The 20,326-nt window shown below is 40.5% G+C and overlaps 1 protein-coding gene across 10 annotated transcripts in view; it reads right to left on the bottom strand.

Moving 5' to 3' along the window:
* HHAT (hedgehog acyltransferase) overlaps window positions 1-20,326 on the bottom strand; it is a 495,443-nt gene that overhangs the window by 155,831 nt on the left and 319,286 nt on the right. The gene's annotated exons all lie outside the window — the stretch shown is intronic.

Here is a 20,326-nt window from a genome sequence, read left to right as displayed (position 1 = left end):
TTCCACTCTTCTACTAAGTTGGTGCTTTTTTTCTCACAAATTTTAGGGGTGAGAGTGGTTATTACTAGGCCCAGCCTGAAGGGTATTCTGCAACCATCAACAGGAGTGTGAGGTCAAGGGTGCTGAGTCAGTGGGTAGCTGGCCACAGTCAGGGACAGGCTTGGGTACAAGCTGCTGAGATGGGAGCAGTCACCCTGAGCAATCAAGGGGTCCCCATGCGGGGATCCCTGCCCAAAGAACACGGCCGGCACTAGGTTCTGCCTTCTATAGCAGCTCAGTGTTCCACTGTTTCTGAATCTTTATTAAGTGAAGAAATCAAGACAAAGTTCTTTACTATTGGCATCATAATCTCTGCAGAGAGTTCTTGGTGAGCCAGGCAGGAAAGGCTGTACACTTCTATTCTCCCTCTATACGGCCCTTCAGCTGGGAGGTGGGGCAAGGCTTTATTTGCCTGCCTGTTGCCTGCCTTCCTTCCCTCCCTCCCTCCTTTCTTTCCTTCCTTCCTTCCCGCCCTGCTCTCTCCCTTTCATTCATCTCCTTCCCCTCCCCCTCCCCTCTCTTCCTTCTATCCACCCCATCCACTGCTCACGTAATACTGAATTGTGGGGCAGGCAAGGCTTTGCTCCCTAAGCCTTCTCTCATGCATCTCCCAGTATAGCTGGGTGACATGTGTATCGTATCTAGCATCTATTCCAATTGCTTACCCTCTACCTCCTTGACAATTAGGTCTTCCTTCAGTTCTGAGCCAATCACAGTGGATGGAAGCAAGGATTATATAAATTAGCCTCAGCCACACCATGCAATGGGCCTCGAGGCCAGGGTTCTGAGCTGTTGTGAGCCTCCCATCTACTGCTCCACTAGCCCCTTCTCTGGGCTTTCCTTACCGCCAACCAAGTCCTGGCCTAGAGGCTACCAGTGGCAAGTCCAGATGTCTGCTTATTACTGTGAAACCCGGGTTTTCTATGTTCCTTTCCTGGATGGTCCAGGGCTGATCATTAAGCTTGTTTTGCTCCTCAATTCTGAGCAATTTCTACTAGAATGGAGGAGGAAGAGGAGGGGAAGAATGGACTTCTTTCTGTTTCCAGTTCTTGTCAGTATTCCTCCAGCACCAGAAGGCAGCAGTGGCTTCAAACTCCAGCTCCTACTCACACTCTCAAACTCAGCAGCACTCGACTCCCTTAAGGTCTAAGAACCAGCCACAGCACCCCTGGTCTGAGGTTCAAGCATAAGCCAGAGGGCACCCCTCCGAGATCTGAACACCAGCTACCAGGGGCCTCTTCTCTGAGCTTCCACAGTCCAGTGATCCTACCCCTTCCTTTTTTATTTCCCCAGCCCTAGGCTTAGTAACTGCTTTTTACAGTCGCTAATATCTGGGTTACTTCAGGGTCCCTTTTTGCTCTTTCAGCCTTCTGATTACTTCTGATTACTTATGTAATTCCTTGTATTAAATCCCTCTGTTTGAAATACCTTGCATCATCTCTATTTTCCTGACTAGACCTTGACTTTGTGCATCACTTAACTCCCAATTTTAGCCCAGAGCCTGATGAGTGCCCCCTGTGGTAGCAGGAGGACTAGGGAAGGAGAAACAACAATCATGTTGAGTCTGGAGACGTGAATGGGGGAGACTGCCATGCACAGAGAAGGGACTCAAGATTCTGGGGGTTCACCATTTAAAGAGAATCACCTGGAGGGTTCTCATCCAAGTATTATTTCTCCCATAGTCAGAGTCATGACCTGTTGTAGTTTTTTAAATTGCTCCAGGCTCCATTCTGAGCTGGTTCTTCTCTCCCCACCAGAGATGAGACTGTATAACTCCTGGGAGACGGTTATCCAGGGCTTCCCAACACAACATTTAATCATTAAAATTTCTTATAGTGAATTATCTTCTCTTTCTCCTTCTGAATGTATAATGTGAAAATATGTTTTTAAAAAAAAACACAGGGCTTCCCTGGTGGCGCAGTGGTTGAGAATCTGCCTGCCAATGCAGGGGACACGGGTTCGAGCCCTGGTCTGGGAAGATCCCACATGCCGCGGAGCAACTAGGCCCGTGAGCCACAATTACTGAGCCTGCGCGTCTGGAGCCTGTGCTCCGCAACAAGAGAGGCCGCGATAGTGAGAGGCCCGCGCACCGCGATGAAGAGTGGCCCCCGCTTGCCGCAACTGGAGAAAGCCCTCGCACAGAAACGAAGACCCAACACAGCCAAAAACAAACAAACAAACAAATAAATAAATAAATTTAAAAAAAAACACACAACCCCCCCCCCTATATTTGGCCCTCCTGGACAAACTAGAGAAGGAGTGTGCCATAAAGCAAATAAGTTAATAAAGGGTAAGCTTGCCCAGTGCCCACATACCTCCAGCTCATTCTCTACCTTCTCCATCACCTTATAAGGAGAGAAGGGTTCAACAGCTTATCTTGTCTAATTAATAGCTATACAGGGATATCCAGTTGCTCTAGAATGAAATAAAAAAATTCATTTTGTCCAGAAATAAAAGCAAAAATAAACAAGTGGGACCTAATCAAACTTAAAAGCTTTTCACAGCAAAGGAAACCATCAACAAAATGAAAAGACAACCTATGGAATGGGAGAAAATACTTGCAAATGATGCGACCGACAAGGGGTTAATAATGTCCAAGATATACATACAGTTCATACAACTCAATATAAAAAAATAAACAACCCAAATCTAAAAATGGGCAGAAGACCTAAATAGACATTTCTTCAAAGAAGACATACAGATGGCCAATAGGTACATGAAAAGATGCTCAAAATCACTAATTATTAGAGAAATGCAAATCAAAACTGCAATGAGGTATCACCTCACACCCATCAGAATGGCCACCATTAAAAAGTCTACACATAATAAATGCTGGAGAAGGTGTAGAGAAAAGGAAACCCTCCTACACTGTTGGTGGGAATGTAAATTGGTGAAGCCACTATGGAGAACAGTATGGAGGTTCCTTAAAAAACTAAAAATAGAGCTACCATACAACCCAGAAATCCCACTCCTAGGCATATATCTAGACAAAACCCTAATTCGAAAAGATACATGCACCCCAGTGTTCATTGCAGCACTATTTACAACAGCCAAGACATGGAAGCAACCTGAATGTTCATCGACAGATAAATGGATAAAAAAAGATGTGGTGTGTATATATATATACAATAGAATACTACTCAGCCATAAAAAAGAATGAAATAATGCCATTTGCAGCAACATGGATAGACCTAGAGATTATCATACGAAGTGAAGTAAGTCAGAAAGAGAACAACAAATATCATATGATATCACTTATATGTGGAACCTAAAATATGATACAAATGAACTTATTTACAAAACAGAAACAGACTCACAGACATAGAAAACAAACTTATGGTTACCAAAGGGGAAAGGGGGCAGGGGAGGGATAAATTAGGAGTTTGGGATTAGCAGATACAAACCACTATATATAAAATAGATAAAAAACAAGGTCCTACTGTATAGCACAGGGAACCATGTTCAATATCCTGTAATAAACCATAATGAAAAAGAATAACTGAATCACTTTGCTGTATATCAGAAACTAACACAACATTGAAATCAACTATACTTCAATAAAAATGTTTTTTAAAAACCACAGTGAGGTATCATCTCACACCTGTCAGAATGGCCATCATCAAAATGCCTACAAATAACAAATGCTGGAGAGGGTGTAGAGAAAAATGAACCCTCCCACACTGTTGGTGGGAATGTAAATTGGTGCAGCCACTATGGAAAATACAGAGGTTCCTTTAAAAACTGAAATAGAGCTACCATATAATCCAGCAATCCCACTCCTGGGTATATTTCCAGAAAAGATGAAAACTCTAATTCGAAAAGATACATGCACCCCAATGTTCACAGCAGCACTATTTACATTAGCCAAGACATGGAAACAACCCAAGTGCCCAACGACAAATGATTGTTTTAAGATGTGATATACTTATGTCCCATTTTTTAAAAATATATATACATATATATAAATGGGATATTATTCAGCCATATATATATAATGGGATATTATTCATATATACATATATATATAAAATGGGATATTATTCAGGCGTAAAAAAGAATGAAATATTGCCATTTTCAGCAACGTGGATGGACCTAGAGATGATCATACTAAGTGAAGTAAGTCAGACAGAGAAAGACAAATATTGTATAATATCACTTATATGTGGAATCCAAAAAATAATACAAATGAATCTATATACAAAACAGAAACAGACTCACAGACATAGAAAACAAACTTTTGGTTACCAAAGGAGAAGGGGAGGTGGGGGGATAAATTAGGAGTATGGGATAAACTACTATACATAGAATAGATAAGCAACAAGGATTTACTGTATAACACAGGGAATTACATTAAATAACTTGTAATCACCTATATTGGAAAATAATCTGTAAAAAATATGTATATATATAGCTGAATCACTTTTCTGTATACCTGAAACTAATACAATATTATAAATCAACTATTCTTCAATTAAAAAATTGCCTTTTGTCCAAGAGTTTCCAATCATTCTGATAAGAATTTGAGTTGTAGCTGGATTCCCTTAAATGTGTTTACAGTTGTTAAATTCCAAAACTGCAAATAAAAGGCTTTTGTATTATGTTTGCCCTTTTAATAAAAAGAAAAAATAATCAGACTATGTTCTCCCCTTTGTTACACCCAAGAATGCACCTATACTCCAACCTGTTTAATGGAATCTTTAAAAATAAGTTTTAAAAAATCCTCTTTTACTTCCGTCCTCTCTCTAGGATGAGGAACCACAAAGCAGAAAGGAGTAATATTACCTACCTCCATGGTTGGGCCAGTTTCAGGAGCCAGAACTCTCAGCCCCAGAAAAGAGCCCTGCCCTTGGACTCAGAAGTCTGAGTTTCACCTCACGTTAGCTATATATACTAACTTCGTGTTAGCTATATATACTAACTTCTCTGAACCTCTTGTTTTCTTTTCTTTAAAACCAGATTGAGAAATCTCCACTCACAAAATTGTTATGATTCTCCATTCATTCAGTAGGATGCCTGAAGAGAGCAAAATATCTCAAAACTCTAAGTCCAGAAAGGTTTCCTTATGCCTAAAACCTGCTGTTGAACAAGCCCATTTCTGGCTTGTAGAAGTATGGAGACACAAACCCTGAATATACTCTGCCTGCATAAACATTTTGCTATTTTGTTGTTTCTAACACCAAACTTGCTGCTGTTACTTAAACCTATCATCCCATCAGCATCGCTGTTTGTCAACAGCATGATTTCTATAACACCAACTTGGATCCCCATGCCCAACATTTCAACATTCTGCTTTCCCACTTCCCATAAGCCAGACAAGCTGGTTGACACCTACATATGACATGTCAAGGTCATTCATGACTCTGACCCCCACGTGGTCACTGCCAGAGATAACATGGAACCTGAGGCAGCCACCTTTCAGACACAGTGTGGGCAGTGTGGATGGCTCCAAGCAGCCCACCCTCATAACTGGAAAAATACTGTGCTACCTGCATGCCACTATCTGAGGGTCATCCTTGTACCGAAAGGTCTACCATGGCCATGGCAATGTTTGCCTCCAGTACCACCAATCATTGCTGTATTCAGTGTGGCCAGCACTATGCGGGAGCTACCTTGGTCTGACCCACTCAGACCTATCTAGATTATTCTTTGGGAGCTGATATGAATCCACGGCTTGTTTTGTGAATTCCTTTGTAATTGTGCTATGCTTAGACTCCTAGAAATGAGTCTACATTCCTAAGCCCACTGAGACATGGGGGATAAGGGACTTCTGTGTATGCTCGGTGGTCAGAGGGCACCCAGAATGGGATTCCAAATGCCATCTGAAGGCTGCCATGTATCTGAGGATAATCCCCATGTACTAGAGTTGAATATATAGCCAAATATATGCTAAATATCCCTTGTACCCTCCTCAAGTATTTAAATGGCTGAGGCCAAGATTATACAGTTGGGCTTATTCCAAGGATTTAAATTAGTGTAAGCTGTTTCATATACCCCAGGTGGGTTATTTAACACAAAATTCAACAGTGGTAGATGTATGAGTCTGAATAAATTATAGAATCATTATGCTGGGAATGGTCTGTTTTTAAAAAGCTCAATTCTGGTGTCACTTTAACTGAACCACAAATTCCCTGAATATTTTTGTATGCAGACATGTTAATTCAAATGTTCATAATACAACCAGTTTTTGCATTTTGCATAATGCACTTTCAGAACTCCATGCAATTTTACAATTAATCCTGCATTTTTATGAACACACATGCAATACATACAGCCACTAATTTCTCTACAGAACAAATAAATCCTCCCTTAGAGGAAAAAAAAAAAACTGCTGGAGAATGCATATGGTGGTATGCATAATCAATCAGCTTGTGGGGCTTTACACCAAGTGCATATGGATTTAGGGTCTTGGGATAATAACCAAACAGCACTGAATAAGCAAATTGGATACTGAGGGCAAGACTGAAGACCTTTATTGATGAGTAATGAACCCAGAGCAGTGAAATGACAGAGAAAAAACAGATGCTGCCAAGATGGGGGGAACCTTTTCTCTACCACCAGCCCCACCAAGTACACAGCCAGGGGAGGAAGGGCCTGAGTTATAAATGCATGACTTATTATTCAACATAGTTTTGGAAGTTTTAGCCACAGCAATCAGAGAAGAAAAAGAAATAAAAGGAATCCAAGTTGGAAAAGAAGAAGTAAAGCTGTCACTGTTTGCAGATGACATGATACTATACATAGAGAAGCCTAAAGATGCTACCAGAAAACTACTAGATTACCAGAGCTAATCAATGAATCTGGTAAAGTAGCAGGATACAAAATTAATGCACAGAAATCTCTTGCATTCTTATACACTAATGATGAAAGATCTGAAAGTGAAATTAAGAAAACACTCCCATTTACCATTGCAACAAAAAGAATAAAATATCCAGGAATAAACCTACCTAAGGAGACAAAAGACCTGTATGCAGAAAATTATAAGACACTGATGAAAGAAATTAAAGATGATACAAATAGATGGAGAGATATACCATGTTCTTGGATTGGAAGACTCAACATTGTGAAAATGACTCTACTACCCAAAGCAATCTACAGATTCAATGCAATCCCTATCAAACTACCACTGGCATTTTTCACAGAACTAGAACAAAAAATTTCACAATTTGTATGGAAACACAAAAGACCCCGAATAGCCAAAGCAATCTTGAGAACGAAAAATGGAGCTGGAGGAATCAGGCTCCCTGACTTCAGACTATACTACAAAGCTACAGTAATCAAGACAGTATGGTACTGTTACAAAAACAGAAAAACAGATCAATGGAGCAGGATAGAAAGCCCAGAGATAAACCCACGCACCTATGGTCACCTTATCTTTGATAAAGGAGGCAAGCATATACAGTGGAGAAAAGACAGCCTCTTCAATAAGTGGTGCTGGGAAAACTGGACAGCTACACATAAAAGAATGAAATTAGAACACTCCCTAATACCATACACAAAAATAAACTCAAAATGGACTAAAGACCAAAATGTAAGGCCAGACACTATTAAACTCTTAGAGGAAAACATAGGCAGAACACTCCATGACATAAATCACAGTAAGATCCTTTTTGACCCACCTCCTAGAGAAATGGAAATAAAAACAAAAATAAATAAATGGGACCTAATGAAACTTAAAAGCTTTTGCACAGCAAAGGAAACCATAAACAAGACGAAAAGACAACCCTCAGAATGGGAGAAAATATTTGCAAATGAAGCAATGGACAAAGGATTAATCTCCAAAATTTACAAGCAGCTCATGCAGCTCAATATCAAAAAAACAAACAACCCAATCCAAAAATGGGCAGAAGACCTAAATAGACATTTCTCCAAAGAAGATATACAGATTGCCAACAAACACATGAAAGAATGCTCAACATCATTAATCATTAGAGAAATGCAAATCAAAACTACAATGAGATATCATCTCACACCGGTCAGAATGGTCAGCATCAAAAAATCTACAAACAATAAATGCTGGAGAGGCTGTGGAGAAAAGGGAACTCTCTTGTACTGTTGGTGGGAATGTAAATTGATACAGCCACTATGGAGAACAGCATGGAGGTTCCTTAAAAAACTAAAAATAGAACTACCATACAACCCAGCAATCCCACTACTGGGCATATACCCTGAGAAAACCATAATTCAAAAAGAGTCATGTACCACAATGTTCACTGCAGCTCCATTTACAACAGCCAGGACATGGAAGCAACCTAAGTGTCCATCGACAGATGAATGGATAAAGAAGATGTGGCACATATATACAATGGAATATTACTCAGCCATAAAAAGAAACGAAATGGAGTTATTTGTAGTGAGGTGGATGGACCTAGAGTCTGTCATACAGAGTGAAATAAGTCAGAAAGAGAAAAACAAATACCATATGCTAACACATATATATGGAATCTAAAAAAAAAAATGGTCATGAAGAACCTAGGGGCAAGACGGGAATAAAGACTCAGACCTACTAGAGAATGGACTTGAGGATATGGGGAGGGGGAAGGGGAAGCTGGGACAAAGTGAGAGGGGAGTGGCATGGACATATATACACTACCAAATGTAAAATAGATAGCTAGTGGGAAGCAGCCGCATAGCACAGGGAGATCAGTTCGGTGCTTTGTGACCACCTAGTCGGGTGGGATAGGGAGGGTGGGAGGGAGGGAGACGCAAGAGGGAAGAGATATAGGGATAAATGTATATGTATAACTGATTCACTTTGTTATAAAGCAGAAACTAACACACCATTGTAAAGCAATTATACTCCAATGAAGATGTTTAAAAAATAATAATAATAAAAATAAATAAATAAATAAATGCATGGCTTCAAGTCTCCTCAGCGAAACATACACTGACTATATGTTCATAGCAGTCCTCTGAGGATTAGCACAACAGCACTCAATTTGCTTGAATATTTTTATCTGTGGTTGCCCTGCAGAACGTCACCACCTTCTGCAGAAGTGCTTCAGGTGTTGAGAAATGATGATGCCACACGTGTACCAAGAGGGTATAAAAAGTTGTATTACTCATATAATGAGGATTTCTGGGGAAAGCAGGCACCCAAGCCATCCTGAAAGGGAGGGGCAAATGGCTTTGGTTTCTTTCGTGGTTGGGGGCGGGGCCAGGGTGAGCGGGGGCGGGGCCAGGGTGAGCATTGGCTGGGTTTGCATGGTTTGAGTTTGCCACCAGCACCCAGGGAAGCAGAGAGTCCGTTTTCCTGTTGGCTTACCCAGAGATGGGACACAAGGGGATGAAGGAGGGTGGGACTTGGGTGCTGCCAGCAGTCGAACATCCAAAATGGGGCCAGAATATTTATTATCATCTTCCTATCTTCCAGCTGTCATTTAGGGATTTAAAACCCTACTCTGATATTTACCTACTGTGTGACTCAACCTACTTAAACTCTCTCCTCATCAGTAAAAATTGCATAACATTTAAAATAAAGGATGTCACACATATCAGAGGAAACTGGCTCAGTGGCTGCATAAAAGAGACACTCAGTAATTGTTTCTGAATCTCAATCTGGAAATTTAAGAAAAAAAAAAAAAAAAACCTGTTTCCTTCCCATAGTTCTATCTCTACCCTTAGTTTGTATTCTTATAAAAACTGGAGAGAGGCCACCAGTTCTAGTAAAGACTCTTGAAACTATTTAGCAGAGATGTTGGGATGAGGTTAAGAAAAGGGGAGTAGAGAGGTAATAAGGCTAGTGGTGGTGGGAGGAGCAGGGAAGGTGGTGGTCAGGGCACTGCAGAGGGTGACTCCCCCAAGATATGTCACAGAACATGCCTGTCTGAGGCATCTCTGCTGGTCACACTGAAAGGTAGGTGTCCTGGCAAGTACACCCACCCCTGGTGGAGTGGGTAAGGACAGGAAATGGTGTTATAGGTTGAATTGTATCATCCCCAAAGCATGTGTCCTTATGTGGAAATTCAGTCTTTGCAGATGTAATCAAGTATGAGGTCATAGTCAATTGGAGTGGGTCCTAAATCCAATATGTTTGATGTCCTTATGAAAAGAAGAAAGAGAGACACAGAGACAGACAGTCAGAGAGCCTGCCATGTGATGACAGAGGCAGAGATCACAGTGATGCAGCTGCAAGCCAGGGGACACCAAGGATTGCCAGCCACCACCAGAAACAGAGAGACGAGGAAGGATTCTCCCCAGGGTCCCAGAAGAGCATGGCCTAGCTGACACCTTGATTTCAGACTTCTAGCTTCCAGAACTGTGAGAGAATAAATTCTGTTGTTTAAGCCACCGTGTTTATGGTATTCTGTTATATCAGTTCTAGGGACCTAATATGATAGAGAAAAAATCATCCATTCCTTCTTTGAAGATCTGAGTGTGTAATTTTATTCAAAATTGGAATAACTGGGGATGCTGAAATTTTTTGTTTTAGAATGATGACCAAATTGCAGACCTTTATATATCGCCAATTACCCTTTAATTCCTCAGAATTATTTTAAATATAAATGAGAACATGTTTTATATAAAATATCTAGGATTCTGGCTTAAAATAATTTTTATACTCCATGGTTAATAGTATAACAAATTCACAAACAGAAGATAAAAGATGCATTTCTGCAAGATCTGTGAGCAAAGACAAAATGTTAACAATGATTATTTCTGGGCTATGGGATTATGGGTAATTTTTCTTTTTTTGGTAACTTTTAAAATTTCCTCATTGTATAAAAAATATTTTCAAAATAAACACACTTTTACTTTCCATAGACATTATTATTTTCATAAACGTAAAAAATAGGATTCAATGCCTTGTCTTATGGGCTTTTGTCTTGACTTCTAATCCTGGGGCTTGGGGATGTGTTCATAGCCTGCTGATTAGGCCTAAAAGGATTAGAATAGGGCATGCAGTAGTAGGATGCATTTGTTCCTTGCGAAATTGGAAAAAAATGAACTTATTCTGCCCGCACAAGAGGCTCAAGCCAGGGAGTGTGAGGGTAATTTTCTTCTGATATAGTATAATAACATGGAGAGTCCTCTTATTCTCAGGAGTTTTCACAAATGAGCCTTAAAGTCCTGCTGCTCGTAAGTGTCTTTGCAACAAAAATCAAATATATTTAGTAAAAATAAATGGAGAGTTCATGTTCTGCAATGACCACATAAACTTAATACAGCCTCTGTCTCCTGCTACTTACTAAAATTACGTTACCAGGGCTTTCCTGGTGGCGCAGTGGTTAAGAATCTGCCTGCCAATGCAAGAGGCACGGGTTCAAATCCTGGTCCGGGAAGATCCCACATGCCGCGGAGCACCTAAGCCCGTGAGCCACAACTACTGAGCCTGCGCTCTACAGCCTGCGGCCCACAACTACTGAAGCCTGTGCGTCTAGAGCCCATGCTCTGCAACAAGAGAAGCCACTGCAATGAGAAGCCCGTGCACCGCAATGAAGAGTAGCCCCTGCTCTCTGCACCTGGAGAAAGCCTGCATGCAGCAATGAAGACCCAATGAAGCCAAAAATGAAAATAAATAAATAAATAAATAAATTTTAAAAATTACATTATCAGCAACAAGAATTATAAAACTTCACTAATTAAGACATTACAGTATTGGCCCAAGAAACAAATAAACCACTGGACATCTGATTTATGACAAAGATTGCACTGCACATCATTAGGGAAATGGTGATCTTTTCAATCAGTGTTGCTGGGTCAATTAGATATTCACACAGAAAAAAAAAAATCTTCATCCCTATATCATATCATACACAAAAATTAGTTTTAAATGGAGTGGAGATGTAAATGGGAAAAGTAAAAAAGTAAAAGGTCTAGAAGATAATATAGAGTGATACCTTTGTGACCTTGGCGTAAACAAACACTTCTTAACGAGGACACAGAAACCACTAACAATGAAGGAAAAGATTGATAAACAGGACTTAATGAAAATTAAAAATGTCTGTTCATCAGAAAACATCATTAAAAGAGTAAAATATGGAAGCCACAGAGGGGGAGAACACATTTGCAATATATAAAACCAACAAAAGACTCTTAACCTGGAATATATAAAGAATGCTTACAAATAAAGGGAAAAAAAGGCAATTGACTCAATTTTTTTAAATGGCCAAAAGACTTCTAAAGACATTTCACAAAAGAGAATATACAAGTGGTCAATAAACATATGCAAAGATAATTACACTTTAGTCATCAGGGAAATGTAAGTAAATTCATGATGAAATCACACACACACACACACACACACACACACACACACACACACACAGCAGAAGATCAAGAAGATGGACAACTCCAAGTTTTGGAGAGGATATAGAGTCACTGGAATCCTCGTGCACACTGTTTAGAGAATAAATTGGTGCAACAACATTAGAAAACCGGTGACTTCTACGGAAACTGATCATATACATATTCTAAGACCCAGCAATTCCACTCCTGGGCTCACACCCAATAGAAATGTGTACATATGTCCAGTAAAAGACCTGTACAAGATTTTTCACAGTAACACTATTTGTAATAGCCTCAATCTAAAAACAACCTAAAAAGTCCAGTGGAACAGATACATGAACTGTGGTATATTCATACAATGAAATCTTATACATCAATGAAAGTGAAAAAACTAAAGCTATATGTAATGATATTGATGAATCTCTCAAACATAATGTTAGAAGAAGCAAGACACAAAAGAGAAATACAGTAAGATCTGCTAAAACCTGATGTATGTGTTCCTAAAAATCACCACACTATGCAAAATCATGTAGTTAAAACCATAGGGCCTAAGGGGAAAAAAAAACAGAGTTAGGGGCATAATACTCAAAAACCTTGCCAGTGACACACAAAAGAACAAAAAAAAGATAGAAATCTAATCAAAGTGGTAGCATGGTTTTACACATGTAAAATGATTAAGAAATGAGTAAATACTAAAATAAACAGTACTTTAGGTTTACAAAGAGCTGAAGTTTGCTTATGAAGTGGGTGTCAGAAGGGCTGCAGCTTGCAAGTTACTATATACAAAGTGATGGAAGGAGGGTTGACTGACATTAGATGGAGTGTTGTAATAGTAGACACGGCTGGGTGTGGCTCTCAACATGCGAGCTGAACTGAGGTGGCTGGTAGACCTTTGAGGTGTGTGCGTGTGTGCGTGTTGTGTATTCCTATGGGCTCAGTTCAGCGGGGTGCAGTTTTCTGCATTCACCTAGAGTTTCTTGAGGACAACACTGTGCATAAGCAAACACTAAACTGCATGATGCTCAAATTGTTCCCTAATGTATCAATCATGATGGAAATTTGCATTTCCAAAACAAGCATTACAGCAGAACTGATAGTACCTTATTATTCTATTTAAATAAGGTTCAAACACAGGCAAAATTAATCCGTGACATTAGACATCAGGATGTTGTTCACCCTAGAGTGGGTTGTGACTAGGAGGGATCACAAGGAGAAACTTCTGGAGCTCTAGGTACTAGCTAAACAGGTATGTTCAGTTTATGAAAGTTCATCCTGCTGTACACTTAAGATTTGTGCACTTTGATTTATGTATATTTTTAAATAAAAGTTCAAAAAAACTTCTAAAATTGAAAAACAAAATCTGCTCCTTTTCAGGAAGGCTTCCTGGGCTTTTAGGATAAGTACTGAGATTTTCCTGTCCCACTGTATGGACATCCAGTTCCTCGCAAAACACAGGGTACACTAATCGCTGACACTCATGTCACATTTATACAGCTCTTTTCATGCAGTGTTCAGTAGTTCATCATTCATACCCCAAAGAATTACAAACGAGGATTCCTAAATTATCAACTCCAGACAGATAGTTTAGCAGAAACTGCAGCATTTTCTTAGCCATGTGAAAACAGCATTGAAGAAGAAACTACATGACATGGATTCAAGTCTCAGCTGTGCCATTTTCTAGCTAATTGGGTTTGGCAAGTCACTTCACCTAAGTTCTAGTTTCCTCACCCACTAAATAAGTATAATAATTCTGTTCAATCTGTAAAATAGGACTGTAATGCAAATGAAAGTGCTTTGCAAAATGTAAAGAGATATACATGCGTAAGATGTTGATACAGTACTTTCTCTCTCATGTTTAACTAAAATTTAGTTTAAGCCTCCTCTTTCCCTGTTGGTGTACATCAACAAGGTTGTGGACATCAAAATCCCAAATAACAAGGATGGCTGGCATTAGCCTCAATTTTTTTATACAGCCTCATGTGTAATTAGGGGTTCCACAAAGGCATTTTGATGGTGATGTCGTGAGGGATTTGGTGCTCTGATGCATTAATGTCTTCATCAGGAAAACATGTGTCCACTCAGCATTTGGAGGTATGTGCAGATCTAGAGACACTGTAAAGCTTCCTGCCCACCATGTTGGAGTCAACACTCAGTTATCTGTGTTCAGAGAAGAGATTTTGCTACAGCTAACACTGCCCCCTTTCCACTCCCCCTGACCCTGGTTCATTCTCTTCCTAAGGCCTCTCCATCCTGTCTCCTAAATTTTGAGTTTGTTTCTTCTATCAAGTAAATTGAAGAGGGCACAAAAATCTGTTATCTAAAAATATGCCTCTAAACGCAGATGCTGGACTTCCCTGGCGGTCCAGTGGTTAAGACTCTGTGTTTACACTGCAGGGGTTCGATCCCTGGTTGGTGAACTAAGATCCCACATGCCATGCCGTGCAGCGTGGCCAAAACAAACCAAAGAAACTAACTAAATAAATAAATCTTATAAAAAATAAACATAGATGCTGATTATTTGGATAAGTTTGTTTGGATTATCCACAGCATTGGATATATGGATGCTTCCTAGAGGTGCTGGGCTGTTGGGTTCTTATCTCCTTCCAGAACCTCAAAGCTCATTATAAATTCTACCCACTAAACTCAGTGGGAGAGGTTCACACACAGAATAATGCTTGCTCCTTCTTAGCCATAAAGCAACTCTTCCATGCTTGAAGAGAAGGACACTAGAAGGGAAACTAGAAATTTCCCATATTGTTAACTAATGCTTGTATCAACAGACCGAATTATGTGACCAAAGGTCTCAAGGGTGACACAGAGAGCATTTCAATTAAGAGTGTTCATTAAAATACAGAGTTGGGGTGCTATCCTAGACCTACCGAATCAGAATCTCTTAGAGAATCTCAGGGTTATGCATTTTAAATAAGCTTGTCAGGTGCTTCTGATGGGCAATAAAGTTATGAAACAACTGTCCTGGAGGTTGGGCAAGAGAACAGCTGACAACATACTGATTAGTGATGACACAAAGGGGAGCAATCTCGTTAAGGAAGCTGTGTTAGACCAGGTCAACCTTGAAATCACTCAACACTGTGTTCATAATGAGAAATGCAGCAACCAGGCATCAAACCTGCACTGAGCCAGAGGCAGGAGGCAGGAGAGAATGTCATACATATTTAACACTGAGTTGTCACAGCAAATAAACAAAACCAGAAAATTTCCTACACACCGTTCTGAGGACTCATCAGAAGTGAGATGTGACCAGAAGTGAGATGTTCCTGCCATTTCAGCATGCCCCTGACTACGTATCAATCTCCCCACTTGTATGCATCCATCTGTTTACCAGATGGATTGATAAAGAGCATTTCCTCTGGAGAGCTTGGAAAAGTCACCTTATGCTAGGCAGTTGCAAAGCATAAGGACACCAGAAATGTCAAACTAGCATGATGAAAGTCAGGGACTAGAATGGTTCCTAGACTTTAGCAGATAACCAATAAATCTTTTATTTTTTTTTTTTTGGATTTATAGAGTGAGCAAGGAAGGAGAAAATGAGATAGGATGGGATAAGAGGATGGAAGACAAGGTAAATGGATAAACGCATGGACTGATAAAGAAAGAGTGGATGGATGGATAGATGATAGATAGATGGGTGGATGGAAAGAGGGATGGACAGATGGCTGGAAGAAAATATAAGAGAACCATGTCAGATCAATTATCTTTTATCCCTAAACTATTTTTAACAGATTTATTGAGATGTAATTAAAATACCATACAATTCACCCATGTAAAGTGTATATAATTCAATGGCTTTTCATATACTCACAGAGGAGTGCAGCCATCACCACAATCAATTATAGAACATTTTATCACCCCAGAAAAGGAACCCCTGCACATTAGCCATCACCCTCCAAACCCCCGTCCCTCCCAGCCCTAGGCAACCTAACATACTTTTTGTCTCCATAGATTTGCTTATTCTGGACATTTCATATAAATGGAATCATACAATATGTGGCCCTTAATGACTGGCTTCTTTCACTTACAGTAAAGTTTTCAAGATTCATCTATGTTGTAGCATGAATCAGTACTTCATTCCTTTTAATTGCTGAATAATATTCCATTGTATGGATATACCACTTCTTATTTATCTATTCTTCAACTGATAGACATATGGGCTGTTTTCACTTTTTTGTCTATTATCAATAATGTTGCTATGAACATTCATGTACGAAGTTTTTGTGTGGGTATATACCTAGGAGTAAAATTGCTGAGTCATATGGTAACTCTATGCTTAACTTTTTTTTTAAGTCCTGTTTATTTTACGTTACTTATTTATTTATTTTTTATTTTTTGGCCACACTGCGCGGCATGCAGAATCTTAGTTCCCCGGCCAGAGATCAAACCTGCGCCCCCTGCAGTGGAAGCGTGGAGTCTTAACCACTGGACCGCCAGGGAAGTCCCTATGTTTAACTTCTTGAAGAACTGCCAGACTATATTCCAAAGTGTCTGTTTTCTACTTTACATTCCCACAGGCAGTGTATGAGGGTTCAAATATTTCTATATCCTCTCCAACACTTATTTTCCATTTTTTGTTTGTTTATTTGTTATTATAGCCATCTTAGGGGTATCTCACTGTGGTTTTAATTTGCATTTTCCTAGTGGTTAATGATGTTGAATATCTTGTCGTGTGTTTGTTGGGTATTTGTATATCTTCTTCGGATAAATGTCTATTCACCTTTGTCAATTTTAAATTGAGTTATGTGTTATTCTATAATTGAGTTGTAATAATTCCTTATATACATACAAATTCTTTATCAGACATATGGGTTGCAAATTTTTCTTGTACTCTGGTTGCATTTTCACTTTCTTGATGTCCTTTCCATCACAAAAATGTTTACTTTTGATGATGTCCAATTGATCCATTTTTTTCTTCTGTTGCTTGTGTTTTTGGTGTCATATATAAGAAACTATTGGCTAATCTAAGGTCACAAGGATTTACCCCTCTACTTTCTTCCAAGAGCTTTATAGTTTTAGTTCTTACACTTAGGTCTTTGATGCATTCTGAGTTAATTTTTGTATATGGTATGAGGTAAAGGTCTAACTTCATTCTTTTGTATGTGGATATCCACCGAACTATTTTTGATAGAAGAAAAAGAGGTCATGAGAGTAGAATATAATAATATAATATAATAATATTACCAATATTATTTCAGGAGCAAAGGTAAGGAAACAGAGGAGAAATCTGTACTGGCCATTCTTTCTCCAAAATTCAGAAATTAATCTATGTGAGCTACAAAAACAGTGGATAAACCTCAAGTATTTTTGTCCCTGTCTCAGGTGCCAAAACCATTAAACTGTACAAATATGAAGACTTAAGCAATTCCCTAAAATCTTCTGTGGGAGAATTCTGAAGATTCCTTCTTCCATCTTTCCTGTCTTTGACACCCAGAAGCCCTTGTCATTCCTCACATAGCCTTCCTGACTGGCCTTCCTGTTCCTAGTATTGCTTTCCTCCAAATCAGCCTCCACATTACCTCTACGTGGATCTTTCAAAAATGAGATTTGTGCCACTCCCTCGCAAAAGTCTTCCTGTGACCCACCCCTATTTCAGCCTATTAAGGTTGAAGTCCATGCTCCATGGCATGGCATGTATGGCCTTCGTTATCTTGTCTTCAAGTTACCTTTTTGGTGTCCCCTGGTGCAACCAGTCTACTCCCTGACATCATACTTCACATCTTCTCCTGCTCTGATCCGAAGATGCTTGCAGTTTCCTGAATGTACAATTTTATGCCTCCACGCCTTTGTGCAAGCTGTGCCCATCCCCTAGGTCTGCTACTTAAACATCCTTTAAGCCCAGCTCTGAGGTCACCTCCTCCATGGTGAATTTCTCACCCAGAAGATAAAGTCAACCATTCACCTCTCTGTCCCCAAAACACTATGTCCCGAAGCACTGTGGCACACTTTGCCGTATTTGATTATCACTGTCTCCCAAGCACCTAGCACAATGACCAGGAGGAATATGGGAAGGCCCTCTCCTTTAAGCAATTTTCTCTGTAAAGAAAGATCTTAGCCTCAGCCAGACTCATCTGAGCACTGTACCTCTTTTTCCTGAATCAAATAGGCAGAGACACTTCCCACATTTCTTATTTTCTTACTGTGTACTTTTGCTTCGTTTAGTAAAATCCTCCCTATGGTAGCAATTCTTTACAGCAAGGCAAAAAGTATGCCCCAACCTTCCAGCAATCTTGCTGAGGCAGCCATAGTGAGAAAAGTAATCCAAGAGGCAAGCTTCAAAAATGAGAAAAGTAAGTGATAGGTAACTGTGGACACAAATAGAATGATAAAACAGGAGCAGAAACAATTTTATTATAAGTTATCTGTTTTCTTTTAGTTTTGTTAAAAAAACAATGACTTTCCGAGGAAAGGCATGGCTCCCACGACAGGTCTGTGTGACCATCATTTGTCTATCTGTCATCTGAAAGTCAGCCAAATAACAGCACTCATTATGTTATCTGACATCTTCGTGATTGACAGCCCTCAGAATGCAAATGGTTCCTTCTTGTCCCTTATTACAAATGTTGTCAAAAACCTTCTCACATAGGAAACTCAACTTGGAACCAAGACAAATGAGAGTGGACCCACTCTCATTTGGACCCACTCGCATTGTTACCCAATGTGCAGACAAACAATTGGGGAAAGGGAAATCAGGTTTATCAAGCAAAATCCCATGTTCCCGTGTCATAAACTGGGTGGCCTGGCTTCCTCCAAACAGCCCAGAGACACCTTCCTGGGCAGAGTGTTATATCCCCTGGCTCAACCCTCAGTTACCTGTTTTCTTCTCCCCCTAAAAGCCAGAGGTTATAGGTAACTCCCTTTGGTACATATCCCTGGCCCCTGGAAGTCTTCTAGCAGCAAAGGAATACAATCACCATTTAAAACAAGATATCAGATTTCCCCCTTCATTTTCCTGACAGCAGGTGAATCTTCTCAGTTTTTTCCCCCCAAGGTCACATGAAAATGTCACCAGAAAAATAAAGAAAAGTCTGGAGACGTGCTGCCTAGAGACCTAAATAGGGCTAAAATTAGCAGCTGCCTCCTTCTCCAGGCAAGAGCTGGCAGCAGCTGGAGTGTGACAATACCCAGAGGAGAACAGAGGGGAGCAGAGAGGCGCCGCGGGCATGCTGCCGCGGGCATGCTCTGTCCCCCACCAGGGGACACAGGCTTCAAGCCTCGGGCTGGCTGGATTGCTGGGCAGCTCCCGAGTGGAGCATCGGCCCTGCCTGCCCGCCCTGGAAGCCTGACGTAGGGTGACGTATACCTCCAGACCAGCTATTTCTATCTGCTGCTTCCTGTATAATCAATGTCATGGTTAGAGAAGGTCACACGAGCAAGAGACAAACGTTAAGGCAGGTGGTAGTTGGAAGTTTGGCTTTGTTTGAAAATCAGCTGATTTGGGATTTCCCTGGCGGTCCAGTGGTCAAGGCTCCATGCTTCCAATGCAGGGGATGCGGGTTCGATTCCTGGTTGGGGAACTAAGATCCCACATGGCGCAGCCAAAATAAATAAATAAAATAAATAAAACCAGCTAGTTAGTGCATCCCTGGATGGTCACTGTGGGTCCCCGCCTCTGCCTGCCCATCTTCACCAACCATCACCACTCTTTAACCTGACATGGATCACCCATGAAAGATGAGATTTCTCCAGGAACTAGGAGGTCAGCTTTCCTTGCTTCTCATCTTCACTGGGCTCTCACCACTGGGCTTCTGGCCCAGAATATCCTACTCTGAGTGACTACATTTGCCATGTGACATTGCTGTTGCTGGCGTGTGACTGCTCCCACCCGCATGTCACACCTTTGGGATGCCTGTCCTGAGGCCCACGCCCAGAGAGCAAAGTCTAAGGTGTGGATCTCAACACTTGAAGAGTGTATTTCTGACTGTCCAGCTCTGGACTCATACTGCGTTTCTTATAGTGGGGAAGGAGTCGCTCCCCGCCCAACTCAGTACTGCATCTGACCCCTCCACCCACCTTCCCACACCACACAACCTGTACGAGCTTCCTAGGGCTC

Source organism: Balaenoptera borealis (assembly GCF_965194805.1).
Source record: "Balaenoptera borealis genome assembly, chromosome: 1".
NCBI classification, from domain to species: domain Eukaryota; kingdom Metazoa; phylum Chordata; class Mammalia; order Artiodactyla; family Balaenopteridae; genus Balaenoptera; species Balaenoptera borealis.
This window is presented reverse-complemented; position numbering and strand designations above follow the sequence as displayed.